The following is a 6,610-nucleotide window of genomic DNA, read 5'->3' as shown; positions in this document are numbered from 1 at the left end:
GTTTTTTCAAAATTTTCATGTGTACTGCCTGCACCCCCCTGCAATTCCCTGTGCATACCACTGAATGTTATTATGTCATTATTAAGCAACCTGTATTAAAGCAGTTGTGGGACCGACTTACTCTTTTTTCTTTAGATTTCCTAACAAAGTAGAATTAATCGATATATAACTATTTGGATGTTGCACCAGATTTTCATGTACTTTAATAAAGTGATTCTTACAGCTGGCTAAAATAACAATATCCCTCATCAATTTACCTTTACTTCGTTCCCTTCCCTCTTACTGGATTAATAAACTAACCAATAAATGACGACAAATTTTCCCCTTTTAATATATCCGCGTATACTAAAGTAGAATGTAGTCATAACCAACCATTTGTTAATCATACTGATATCACCAACTGCAACTGGTCATACCACAGTTTTAGGCTATTTTCATAAGGAAGAGTGACATCCCACTATTAAAAAAATATTAAAGGTAAACATAGGGACGAACCTCCTGTTTTTCATGAAGATATAATTTGAAGATTATTCGATAATATCAAATCTACAAACCTAAATTTTGGGACACCCAGTATATACCATTTCTAGCTTGTAAAAGATATTATCCTAAGTATCTTATCCTTTAAATATCTAGCTATCTTTATCCTTAATATCTATCTATTTACCTTTTTCTTAGCAAAATGTTTTCCTTAGTTACACACAGAAGCGTGCAGAAGGGGGGGGTGTATTCACCCCGCTGGAAAAAAAACAGGGGGTAGATTACGCTTTCATGTCTTGACAAGGGCCTAAACCCCCTGATTAAAGTTTAAAAAGTCTGACTCCCTTTAAAATTTGGGTTCGGGGAGTATCAACATTTTTAAGTGAGATTTTGCACCACCTCTATAGCAAGAAATTATCCGTATTTGAATGAGAGTAAATGCAAAACACATCCTTAATGAACGATAAATTGATGTGCATTGCATATCCAATAATGATAAACACTATTACCCTTTTTGTAAATTAAAACATTGTTTGATTCGTTAGGAATAAAAGTATCCAATTTTTTTAATGAATAAGAAAACGTTTTATAAAACTTTGGGTCCGAATTTCAAATATGAATTTGCTTACAATTATCGCAATTATTAGTCAACGCATAAATCAAAAGATTATATAATTAGGCGTATTTTTTACTTGCCTATTTATGATTAAATACATATTGACTAAAGATGCCATCAGTTTTTATTAAATATTTTTATCTTTACTACCAGCTTGGGGTGAGGTAAGGGGGAGTTGAGAAGTTTCCTCCTAACACCGCCCCCCCCCCCCCCTTTTAGTTAAAGCATGCCCTGTATTTAGGCAATTTTGTTAAAACTTACAAATTAATGTTCTGCTTATTAATTTTTGAACGTTCTGCTTATTACTTTCTGACTAGTTCTGACACTCTAAAATAGTTATTGTTCGTTTGTCCTTCCTTTTAATTTTAAAGCTTTGCTTTTATGGATTTTCCATTTTCTGTTTTATTATTCCCTTTTTTTATAGAAGGTATAAAAGTATATTTAGTTATATTTACTTTGAATGTAATTATTCTTTATATTAGTGTTTGGCTTTCCTTAATTATGAGTTAATAATACTAAATATAAATATAATTTTCCTGTAAGTCGTTGTATCAATTTTAATAACCCACCTTTCTAACACGCAAGTTTGTATTGTAATCTAGGGAGGGAGGGGACATTGGACAGTTTATTACACTTCTAGCGGCTTCGCCCCTAGCCTCTAGGGGCTTTACCCCAAGAGGTTTGATCAAACCAATTTTTTTTTATTAAAAAGAAAAATTGAAAAAAAAAATTCTTTGGGGGGGGGGGGAATTTTTTTTGTGGGGGGGGGAAGTCGACCCCACTATTTTAATTTTAGTTTTAAAAAAACAAAAAAAATTTTTGGGGGGGATTTTTCATTTTTTTTTGGGGGGGGGGGTTGGGGGTGTCCCAAAACCAAGAAAACAGTTATAAACCTTCCTGGGACTTATGAGAAGATACCCTGTAAAGAAGAACCCGATCGGTTCAGCGGTTAGCGAGATCCTTTGCTACAAACAGACAGACAAACAAACAGACAGACAGACAAACAGACAAACAGACAAACAGACAAACAGACAGACAGACAAACAGACAGACAGACAGACATCGTTCTACTTTGTATTATAGATAGAGGTTGCAACCTAAGCAACTAGGCTAGATAGAATACAAAAATAACCTAAAACAATCATGGGACCTATGTGATGCTTCCCTGTTATGGAAAACTCAATCATATTAGTAGTTATTGAAATCTTAAGCAGAAGACAAAAATACCTTTGTACTTTTTATAATAGGAGTTTTTTTATTCGTTAGCTTCATATAATCACTTATTGATTTAAAACTTTGCATGATGATTACCGAAAAAGTTAGGTACAATATAGAACTCGTAACTACTCTCTACTCTACAAGAACTCTACAAATAATTCAGAAGGGTTTTATGGATGATTTTCACAACGTTTGGCCCTAGGTCCCTTTACAGGTTACTAAAAAAATCAACTTTTAGACGTATAATCCAGACAACTAATAGTTTTAGTGGTGGAGACACTTTTCGTCTGCTAGCAAATTGCTTGCTGATCGGCTGTGTTTATTTTTCGGACACTGTTAGCTGATTTCAAAGACCCAATAAAAATAGACAAAGGGTCCACACCCTGGCGCCAATATTACATACAGCTCTTGTCCCCTCTATTCTTTTACTTTTTATATTGTCGTATATCCAATCAAATCCAAGAATTTGGAGTTGTTATGCCATCATAAGAATAGTGTTATAATTTCGAAATGAAAAAAATAAAGTTAAATTAATAAGTCGTTAATTGTAAATAAGGAGGCTTTTTATTTGGACAACATAATTTTAATTGGAAATTATAAAATTATAAATATGTTGTACGTACATGCATATTAGTAACAAGGAAAATTATGCACATAGGAGTAGTTATTAATGCATCGTATTACAGACAGCTTTCCGCAGATATTAAAATTATAAAACTAGTATAACTATATGGCACAGGCTAACAAAATTTGTATTAATTTTACGATTTTTATTTAGTATTCGTTAAAAGTTGTGTCTAATACAATGCTATGCATGATTTTTCAGTATGTCTCAGAATCGGTTCTTATCCACGGACATTAAAAGATTTCAAAGCCATACTGTTTATAATAATTACATTTATTTAAAATATATCTAATAATTTAGCGTATCAATGAGTTTAAAAAGTTTAAACCTACTAATATATTACATTTGAAGCTATCCGTTACGCCATGATGCAAGTTTAACTACAAACGTATAATAAAACAAAAAAGCTATGCTGTACAATACATTAATCATGGACTTATGACAAAAGTAACAAAGTGTAGATATAGAGTAGCTTTACTCCTAACTAGGGAAAGGAAATTTTGATATTATAATGACATAAATTTGTGCGATTATTATGATTAACCTTTCAAGTACCTGGATATCCGATAGAGTAATACTTGGATATTGTAGCAGATTTTTATGTACTCTAAACAATTGACACTCACAGCTGGCTAAAATAAAGATTACTTTTCCCCATTCCCACCCATGGTAATGGATGAACGAACTGACTGATAAATAATGTCCATATTAGCAACCTAATTTGACGACAAATTTTTCACTGTCAATATATCCACGTGTTCTATATCCAGTACCTAAATATATGGATAGCAGGGCGTCGGGGATATGAAAATGGAATAATTAATAATAATTAAGGTAAGCGTTGGTTATTAATATATCAGCCATTGTCAAAGTAATTTTATATCATATTGTTCCAAATTTTTAAAAATTTCTTAGGTTAGCCTAGGAGTTATTAAAAGCGAAGCTTTTCTATAATTAGGGTCGGTCCGTCCGTAGGTCCGTAACGGATAGCTTTTTTCGTTAATTTAGGCATGTTAGAATTGTCCTATCGATTTTAAATTTTGCATGGTGATTCCTTTAGTAGTTAGGTACGATTTAAAAAGCATAGCAACTCTAAGTATGTAAGTATGTCCATAAACATCCTGAATCAAGCAGTTTTTCAACAAATTTACTTACAATTTTGCTTTGACTCCTATACATTTATATTATGATTATTCAGTTCTGACACTATACAAGTGTTAATGTCCGTTTGTCCTACCGTTTCAGTGCTTCGCTTTTATGAATGTTGCCATCCTTTTTGTTTTCTAAGTCATACATTTTCCTTTCACAATGTAAACCACTAAAGAAACCCATAGGATAGCCTTGGAATAATATAAGCATATTTTTGACACAAAAATGCCATTTAAAGAGGTTTATGTCGATAAAAAGTCACTACTTTTACCTAAAGCTAAATAGTCGACATAATTGATTTTAATTTTACATTTCATAATGTCAAATAGTTTCACAGAGAAGTAGATGATGAAATTGAGGATTGAAAGGTGGGTTGCAATAATTATTTATCGCATCGTATTATAGACACCTTTCCGCCAGTTTTGTTAACCCCTTGGGGTCAAGGCCGGTAAAACAAAACTGTTTTTAATATTAAGACTTATTTTAAGATGATTCGTTAACAAAATAGATAGAAAGAAATAAAGATAGAGAGAGAGAGAAAAAAAGAGAGTGAGAGAGAATGAGAGAGAGAGAGAGAGAGAGAGAAAGAGAGTGAGAGAGAGAGAAAGAGAGAGAGAGAATGAGAGAGAGAGAGAGAGAGAGAGAGAGAGTGTGTGAGAGAGAGAGAAAGATGGGAAGAGAGAGAGAGGGAGAGAAAGAATGAGAGAGAGAGAGAGAGAGAGAGAGAGAGAGAGATAGAGAGATAGAGGGAGAGAGGGAGAGAAAGAATGAGAGAGGAGAGAGAGAGAGAGAGAGAGAGAGAGAGAGAGAGAGAAGAGAGAGGGAGAGAGAGATATAAAGAATTAAGAACGAAAAAGAATATGACAAGAAGAAAGAGAGAGAGAGAGGGAGAGAGAGGGAGAGAGAGAGAAGAGAGAGAGAGAGAGAGAGAGAGAGAGAGAGAGAGAGAGAGAGAGAGAGAGAGAGAGAGAGAGAGAGAGAGAGAGAGAGAGAGAGAGAGAGAGAGAGAGAGAGAGAGAGAGAGAGAGAGAGAGAGAGAGGGAGAGCGAAATAGAGAAAGCAAATAGAAAGAAAGAGAAATATAGAAATACCCATTAACTAGTTGGAGTTTATTCTAGACAACAATATTTTTCTCTAAATATAAAAGCAACAAGGATGACAACATCTATAAGGCAAAGCTTGACATGTAAGGAAACGAAAATGGATTAAATATAAAGTAACAATTCAATATTTTACAATATCTAGTGCCATATCCTCTTAGAAATTATTAGGATAATTAAATCATATAAAAGTTAAAATCAACAAACTTAAAATGAAAGTACGAAATTTCCAGTAATATTTATAGATTTGCTACGCTTTCTAAATCGTACCTAACTCTTTAAGGAATCACAAGTGAAAAATATTTTAGCTGTCTATAATTTTCTACCCATATCATAATCTAAATCATCCTTTCATACCATTCCCTATTTGATTATGTAGATCTTCCTTCTTTAACCCCCAAAAATAAATCCAACCCCTTTCTAACTTACCTTCTTTTTCTCTTTCTTTCCTTTTTTCTATGTTACTTTCTCCTTCTTTCTATTTGTTTTCTGGAGTATTTTCTTTTTCTCTATATATACTCTCTCTCTCTATTTTCATATTTTTCTCTTTATTTCTCTCTCTCTCTCTCTTTCTCTCTCTCTCTCTCTTTTTATATTTCTTTCGTTATCTCACTCTCTTTTCATATTTCTTTCTTTCTTTCTTTCTCTCTCTCTCTCTCTCCTCATCTTTTTCCTTTTTCTATTTCTTTACCTTTCACTGAAAACCCCACCCCCCCCCCACCTTGTACATACCGCGCCCTACCCCACCCACTACCCACCTTGTAATGTTACTCCACCCACTACCCCACCCAATATATCTACCCCACCCCTAGGCTTACCTCCGATATACATTAAACAGAAGACACGTCCCTCTTAAGATCCATTAAAAAAATCATCAACATTTATAAGTAACATTTATTTGTATTAAGACCTAGAACTAGGTTTGCAAAAGGAAGCGAAAAAAAATTAGAAAGTGTCTCTAAAATCAGCCATGTGACGTCATAAAAGAGACATTTTGTCCAGTTACATTGCAATACAGTTGAAATTCTATTTAAAGAAAACACATCCTCTCTTGAGTGGGTAGAGATTCCCTGGTCCTATAAGAAAAATATTAGTCCGTACAAAGTGTCTCAAAAATTAGCCTTGTGACGTCATAAACATAAGTAGAGAATTGGGAAAGAAAACCCCTAAAAAAGAGATGGATAATCACTTAAAGTTATGATGTCACATGGCTGATTTTTGGGACACTTTGTCTCGCTACCATTGGTACAGCGGTTAGCAACAACAGAGAAAGACAAACACCCTATTACGTTTATAAAAGGATTTTTAAGAGTCTAAAATGATTTACGGACTGGTGTGAAATAAAACACACAAATTCTGTAATATAATACACACTCAAACTAAATATGTAAATACCAAAAGGGAAAATGGACAAAAAAGAGA

Source organism: Acartia tonsa, chromosome 12 (assembly GCF_053477335.1).
Source record: "Acartia tonsa isolate MP-2025a chromosome 12, ASM5347733v1, whole genome shotgun sequence".
NCBI classification, from domain to species: Eukaryota; Metazoa; Arthropoda; class Copepoda; order Calanoida; family Acartiidae; genus Acartia; species Acartia tonsa.
This window is presented reverse-complemented; position numbering follows the sequence as displayed.